Here is a 7,828-nt window from a genome sequence, read left to right as displayed (position 1 = left end):
CAAGTGGTTAAGACATTGGACATAAGATCCAATGGATTTATATCCTCGTGAGTTCAAACTGCACTTCCAGTACTAGTGGATCTCCTGGTGACTCAGATGATAAAGAATCTGCCTGCAATGCAGGAGTCCCAGATTGTATCACTGGGTTAGGAAGATCCCCTGAAGGGACTGGCTCAGCCCTCCAGGATTTTTGCCTGGAGAGTTCCATGGACAGAGGAGTCTGGCAGGCTGCAGTCTATGGGATTGCAAAGAGGTGGACACGACTGAGTGATATCACAGTAATAATAATAATCCCATTTCCTAGTAATCTGGGAATATATATTAAAGTTAAGTAATTTTCACATCTGCTTTTAACATTTAAATTCAATATTATCTTATGATGTAAATGTATTTGCTCCCACTCTACCAATTGTAAGCTTCATGCTTGCTGTAGAAAATCTAAGATTAGCCTCAGATATGCATTTTTTACTATAATAATTTTGGGATTAAATCCTCCTATATTCATTTGTTTTTGTAAATTTTAAAATAACATAATATGAAAGTGAGATGTCATGAATTTAACAGAAAATAAACTGTAAGTTAAACCCTGTAAACTGGCACTATTTTTAACATGAAAGTTTAATCAACAGCAATTAATTTATTTTTACAGAGTAATGCGTCCACTTGGACTCAACTTTTCATCACTGGACTGTTCCCTCACTGAAAAAGGATTTCTAAGAAACAGACATGAGGAAGTAATTGGTGGGCTCTATTTTTGCCATATATTGCTTTTAGAACTTAAAGATAAAAGCTGAGATGTCAGGATCACCATCAGATTTAGATTTATAAAGGATTCAGATAAAAAACGCACTGTACTGATGGGCTTTACAGATGATTTTAAGGTGCAAATATTTCTATTTTTACTATTTCTAGCAATCTATTTTTTTACAATGATAGGAAATTTAGGGTTGGTTTTCTTGGTCATTATGGATTCCCAGCTCCACAACCCCATTTACTCTTTCTGACAGCATTATCATTCTTGGGTGCCTGCTATTCTTCAGTTGTCACCCCCAAAATCACACCCCAAAAATCACACCCCAAGGAATTAAACAATTTCTTTTCTTGGATGTGGCACATAGATGTTTCTCTTTCTTACTTAGGGGGCCACAGAATGCTTCATCTTGGCCCCAGTGGCCTATGAACACTATTTAGCCATCTACAATCCTCTCCTGTATTTAGTTACAATGTTACCCAGATTCTATGTGCCACTTATAATTTCCTGCCTTGTTGTTGGTATCTTGCATGCTACTTTACACACAGTGGCTACTTTTACCCTATCTTTCTATGCATCCAATGAAATCAGACATGTCTTCTGTGACATCCCTCCCCTCCTTGCTATTTCTTGCTCTGATAAGTTGATGAACCAGCTTTTGGTTTTCTATTTTTCAGGCTCTATTGAGATATCCACTATATTGATTGTTCTGAGCTCCTATGATTTCATTCTGTTGGCCATTCTGAGGATGCATTCTGCTGAAGGAAGAAGTCTTTTCAACATGTGGTTCTCACCTAACAGGAGTGTCCATTTTTCATGGTACAGTCCTCTTCATATACGTGACACCCAGTTCCAGCTATGCCTTAGATTATGACATGATCATGTCTGTGTTTTACACCATCATAATTTCCATACGGAATCTCATCATCTATAGTTTGAGGAACAAAGATGTCAAAGAGGTGATGAAGAAAGTATTGGGGAAAAATTGGTTTATCAACAAAGTATATTTTTTCACATTAAATATTAAATTGAAAAAAATTAAGGCTGATGTTTAGTGTTTTCAAGTCAAAAAGTTGAAAAATAAAATATTTTCTTTTAGTTTATTAGTGCATATATATTATTTTTAGATATTTAAAATAAAGCTTATAGTCAACCCACTATATATCCAGGTTTTGTACATGCAGGAAACTGTGACATCTATATGCATCTATCTCCACATAACATGGGCATATAAAATATATTTTATTATCAGCTTCCCTCATAGCTCAATCAGAATCCGCCTGCAATGCAGGAGACCCAGGTTCGATTCCTGGGAAGTTCCCTCTGAGAAGGAAATGACAATCCACTCCAGTATTCTTGCCTGGAAAATCCTATTGATAGATGAGCTTGGCAGGCTATAGTCCATGGGGTCACAAGAATTGGACAGGACTTAGAGACTAAACCACCACCACCATATGGAGACTTTATATATATATATATATATATATATATATATATATATATATATATATATATACATACATACATACATACATACATATACATGTATGTATCTACAGATAAATACATACATATGTATATACACGTATAAACACACACACAAACACACACACATATTGATACTGCTTGCATTAGTTTGTTAGAGTTGATATAACAAAGTACCATTGACTGGTTGCTGAAAAAATAGAAATTTCTTTGTTTGACCTACATTAATCAGTATGACAATCTCTAAGTCTATCTATGTTGCTGCAAATAGCATTACCCCTTTCTTTTTTATGGCTGAGTAATGTACCATTGTAGGCATTTACATCTTCTTTATTCATTACTCTTTTGGTAGGCATTGAGGTTGCTTCCACATCCTGGCTATTGTAAATATTGCTGCAATGAACATTGAGGAGCATGTATCATTTCAAATTATGGCTTTCTCCATGTATATGATTGTACTGGTATTGCTGAATAATATGGTAGTTCTATTTTTATTTTTTAAGGAGCCTCCATCCTGCACTCTATAGTAGCTGCACCAACTTACATTCCCACCAACAGTGTAGCAGTGTTCCCTTTTCCACACTCTCTCTTGCATTTATTATTTGTAAATATAATATTGCTTAAAAGTGAATCTACAAAAAGGGCACAAATGAACTTATCTACAAAACCGAGTTACAGATATATAAAACAAAATTATGGTTACCAGGGAATAGGGGGAGATTGGGATTGACATCTATATCCTACTACATAAAATATATAATTAATAAGCACAGGTAACTCTACTCAATACTCTGTAATGGCGTATATAGCAAAATAAGGTAAAAAAAAAGTGAAGTATAATAGATTCAATTTGCTGTATAGCTGAAACTAACAACATTGTAAATCAACTACACTGCAATAACTATTTTTCAAAAAGTCATTTATTTTTTTCACTATTCTGGAGCTTAGAACTCAAATAAATGTAATGGAAGGGTTGATTTTTTTTTTCCCTGATGCTTGTCTTCTTCATTTGTAGATGGCAGCCATTACCCTCTGTCTTCATTTCAATTCAGTTCACTTCAGTTCAGTCGCTCAGTCGTGTGCGACTCTGCGACCCCATGAATCGCAGCACGCCAGGCCTCCCTGTCCATCCCCAACTCCCGGACTTCACTCAGACTCACGTTCATCGAGTCAGTGATGCCACCCAGCCATCTCATCCTCTGTCGTCCCCTTCTCCGCTGGCCCCCAATCCATCCCAGCATCAGAGTCTTTTCCAGTGAGTCAATACTTTGCGTGAAGTGGCCAAAGTACTGGAGTTTCCGCTTTAGCATCATTCCTTCCAAAGTAATCACAGGGCTGATCTTCAGAATGGACTGGTTGGATCTGCTTGCTGTCCAAGGGACTCTCAAGAGTCTTCTCCAACACCACAGTTCAAAAGCATCAATTCTTCGGTGCTCAGCTTTCTTCACAGTCCAGCTCTCACATCCATACATGACCACTGGAAAAACCATAGCCTTGACTAGATGGACCTTAGTCAGCAAAGTAATGTCTCTGCTTTTGAATATGCTGTCTAGGTTGGTCATAGCTTTTCTTCCAAGGAGTAAGCGTCTTTTAATTTCATGGCTGCAGTCACCATCTGCAGTGATTTTGGAGCCCCCCAAAATAAAATCTGACACTGTTTCCACTGTTTCCCCATCTATTTCCCATGAAGTGATGGGACCAGATGCCATGATCTTCATTTTCTGAATGTTGAGCTTTAGCTAACATTTTCACTTTCCTCTTTGACTTTCAGCAAGAGGCTTTTTAGCTCCTCTTCACTTTCTGCCATAAGGGTGGTGTCATCTGCATATCTGAGGTTATTGATATTTCTCCCAGCAATCTTGATTTCAGCTTGTGTTTCTTCCTGTCCAGTGTCTCTTTGATGTACTCTGCATAGAAGTTAAATAAGCAGGGTGACAATATACACCCTTGGTGTACTCCTTTTCCTATTCGGAACCAGTCTGTTGTTCCATGTCCAGTTCTAACTGTTGCTTCCTGACCTGCATACAGAGTTTTGAAGAGGCAGGTCTGATGGTCTGGTATTGGTCTGATGGTCTGGTATTGCCCTCTCTCTCAGAATTTTTAACAGTTTATTGTGATCCACACAGGCAAAGGCTTTGGCATAGTCAACAAAGCAGAAATTGATGTTTTTTCTGGAGCTCTCTTGCTTTTTCCATGATCCAGCAGATGTTGGCAATTTGATCTCTGGTTCCCCTGCCTTTTCTAAAACCGGCTTGAACATCAGAAAGTTCATGGTTCACGTATTGCTGAAGCCTGGCTTGAAGAATTTTGAGCATTACTTTACTAGCATGTGAGATGAATGCAATTGTGCGGTAGTTTGAGCATTCTTTGACATTGCCTCTCTTTGGGATTGGAATGAAAACTGACCTTTTCCAGTCCTGTGGCCACTGCTGAGTTTTCCCAATTTGCTGACATTTTGAGTGCAACACTTTCACAGCATCATCTTTCAAGATTTGAAATACCTTAACTGGAATTCCATCACCTCCACTAGTTTTGTTCGTAGTGATGTTTTCTAAGGCTCAATTGACTTCACATTCCAGGATGTCTGGGTCTACATGAGTAATCACATCATCGTGATTATCCGGATCATGAAGATCTTTATTGTACAGTTCTTCCATGTATTCTTGCCACCTCTTCTTAATATCTTCTCCTTCCATTGGGTCCAAACCATTTCTGTCCTTTATTAAGCCCATCTTCTCATGAATTGTTCCCTTGGCATCTCTAATTTTCTTGAAGAGATTTCTAGTCTTTCTCATTCTGTTCTTTTCCTCTGTTTCTTTGCATTGATTGCTAAAGAAGGCTTTCTTATCTCCTCTTGCTATTCTTTGGAACTCTGCATTCATATGCTTATATCTTTCCTTTTCTCCTTTGCTTTTTGCTTCTCTTCTTTTCACAGCTATTTGTAAGGCCTCCTCAGACAGCCAGTTTTCTTTTTTGCATTTCTTTTCCACGGGGATGGTCTTGATCCCTGTCTCTTGTACAATGTACGAACCTCTGTCCATAGTTCATCAGGGACTCTCTATCAGATCAAGGCCCTTAAATCTATTTCTCACTCCCACTGTATAATATGCCATCTTTTTTCTCTGAATTTCAGTGTGGAGAAGGGAATGGCAAACCACTTCAGTATTCTTGCCTTGAGAACCCCATGAACAGTATGAAAAGGGAAAATTATGGGATACTGAAAGAGGAACTGCCCAGGTCAGTAGGTGCCCAATATGCTGCTGGAGATCAGTAAAGAAATTACTCCAGAAAGAATGAAGGGATGGAGCCAAAGCAAAAACAATACCCAGCTGTGGATGTGACTGATGATAGAATAAGGTCCGATGCAGTAAAGAGCAATATTGCAAAGGAACCTGGAATGTTAGGTCCATGAATCAAGGCAAATTGGAAGTGTTCAAACAGGAGATTACAAGAGTGAACGTCGACATTCTAGGAATCAGCAAACTAAAATGGACTGGAATGGGAGGATTTAAGTCAGATGACCATTATATCTACTACTGTGGGCAGGGATCCCTCAGGAGAAATGGAGTAGCCATCATGGTCAACAAAAGAGTCCGAAATGCAGTACTTGGATGCAATCTCAAAAACGACAGGATGATCTCTGTTCATCTCCAAGGCAAACCATTCAATATCACAATAATACAAGTCTAGGCCTCAACCAGCAATGCTGAAGAAGGTGAAGTTGAACTGTTCTATGAAGACCTACAAGACCTTTTAGAACTAACACCCCCAAACGATGTCTTTTTCATTATAGGGGCCTGGAATGCAATAGTAGGAAGTCAAGAAACACCTGAAGTAACAGGCAAATTTAGCCTTGGAATACAGAATGAAGCAGGGCAAAAGCTAATAGAATTTTGTCAAGAGAAGGCACTTGTCATAGCAAACACCGTCTCCCAACAACACAAGAGAAGACTCTACACATGGGCATCACCAGATTGTCAAAACCAAAATCAGATTGATTATATTTTTTGCAGCCAAAGATGGAGAAGCCCTATACAGTCAGCAAAATCAAGACTGGGAACAGGCTGTAGCTCAGATCATGAGCTCCTTATTGCAAATTTAGGCTTAAATTGAAGAAAGTAGGGAAAACCACTAAACCATTCAGGTATGACCTAAATCAAATCCCTTATGATTATACAGTGAGAGTGAGACATAGATTTAAGGGACTAATCTGATAAATAGGGTGCCTGATGAACTATGAACAGAGGTTCGTGATGTTGTATAGGAGACAGGGATCAAGAATATTCCCATGGAAAAGAAATGCAAAAAGGCAAAATGGCTGTCTGGGGAGGTCTTACAAATAGCTGTGAAATGAAGAGAAGTGAAAAGCAAAGGAGAAAAGGAAAGATATAAGCATCTGAATGCAGAGTTCCGAAGAATAGTAAGAAGAGATTAGAAAGCCTTCATCAATGATCAATGCAAAGAAACAGAGGAAAATAACAGAATGGGAAAGACTAGAAATCTCTTTATGTAAATTAGAGATACCACGGAAACGTTTCATGCAGAGATGGGCTTGATAAATGACAGAAATGTTTTGGACTTAACAGAAGCAGAAGATATCAAGAAGAGGTGGCAAGAATACACAGGAGAACTGTACAAAAAAGATCTACATGACCAAGATAATCATGATGGTGTGATCACTCACCTATAGCCAGACATCCTGGAATGTGAAGTCAATTGAGCCTTAGAAAGCATCACTACGAACAAAACTAGTGGAGGTGATGGAATTCCAGTTGAGCTATTTCAAATGCTGAAAGATGATGCTGTGAAATTGTTGAACTCAATATGCCAACAAATTTAGAAAACTCAGCAGTGGCCACAGGACTGGAAAAGGTCAGTTTTCATTCCAATCCCAAAGAAAGGCAATGGCAAAGAATGCTCACACTACTGCACAATTGCATTCATCTCACATGCTAGTAAAGTAATGCTCAAAATTCTCCAAGCCAGGCGTCAGTAATGCGTTTACCGTGAACTTCCAGATTTTCAAGCCCATTTTAGAATAGGCAGAGGAACCAGAGATCAAATTGCCAACATTCGCTGGATCATAGAAAAAGCAAGAGGGTTCCAGAAAAAGCAGGAGGGTTCCAGAAAAAGCAAGAGGGTTCCAGAAAAACATCTATTTCTGTTTAATGACTATGCCAAAGCCTTTGACTATGTGGATCACAATAAACTGTGCAAAATTCTGAGAGAGATGGGAATAGCAGACCACCTGACCTGCCTCTTGACAAACCTGTATGCAGGTCAAGAAGCAGCAGTTCGAACTGGACATGGAATGAAAGACTCGTTCTAAATAGGGAAAGGAGTATGTCAGTGATATATATTGTCACCCTGTTTATTTAAATTAGATGCAGAGTAGATCATAAGAAATGCTGGGCTGGAAGAAGCTGAAGCTGGAATCAAGATTGCCAGGAGAAATATCAATAACCTCAGATATGCAGATGACACTACCCTTATGGTAGAATGTGAAGAAGAACTGAAAAGCCTCTTGATGAAAGTGAAAGAAGAGAATGAAAAAGTTGGCTTAAAGATCAACATTCAGAAAACGAAGATCAT

The 7,828-nt window shown here is 38.6% G+C and overlaps 1 pseudogene; it reads left to right on the top strand.

Annotated features, from left to right (window-relative positions):
• Positions 1 to 653: 653 nt before the first annotated feature.
• LOC138429692 (olfactory receptor 5T9-like) lies at positions 654 to 1,806 on the top strand (annotated as a pseudogene).
• The last annotated feature ends 6,022 nt before the right edge of the window (positions 1,807 to 7,828 follow it).

The sequence above is a fragment of the Ovis canadensis genome, chromosome 24 (genome assembly GCF_042477335.2).
Source record: "Ovis canadensis isolate MfBH-ARS-UI-01 breed Bighorn chromosome 24, ARS-UI_OviCan_v2, whole genome shotgun sequence".
NCBI classification, from domain to species: Eukaryota; Metazoa; Chordata; class Mammalia; order Artiodactyla; family Bovidae; genus Ovis; species Ovis canadensis.
Note: the sequence above shows the minus strand (reverse complement) of the source record. Positions and strands in the feature narration are given on the sequence as shown.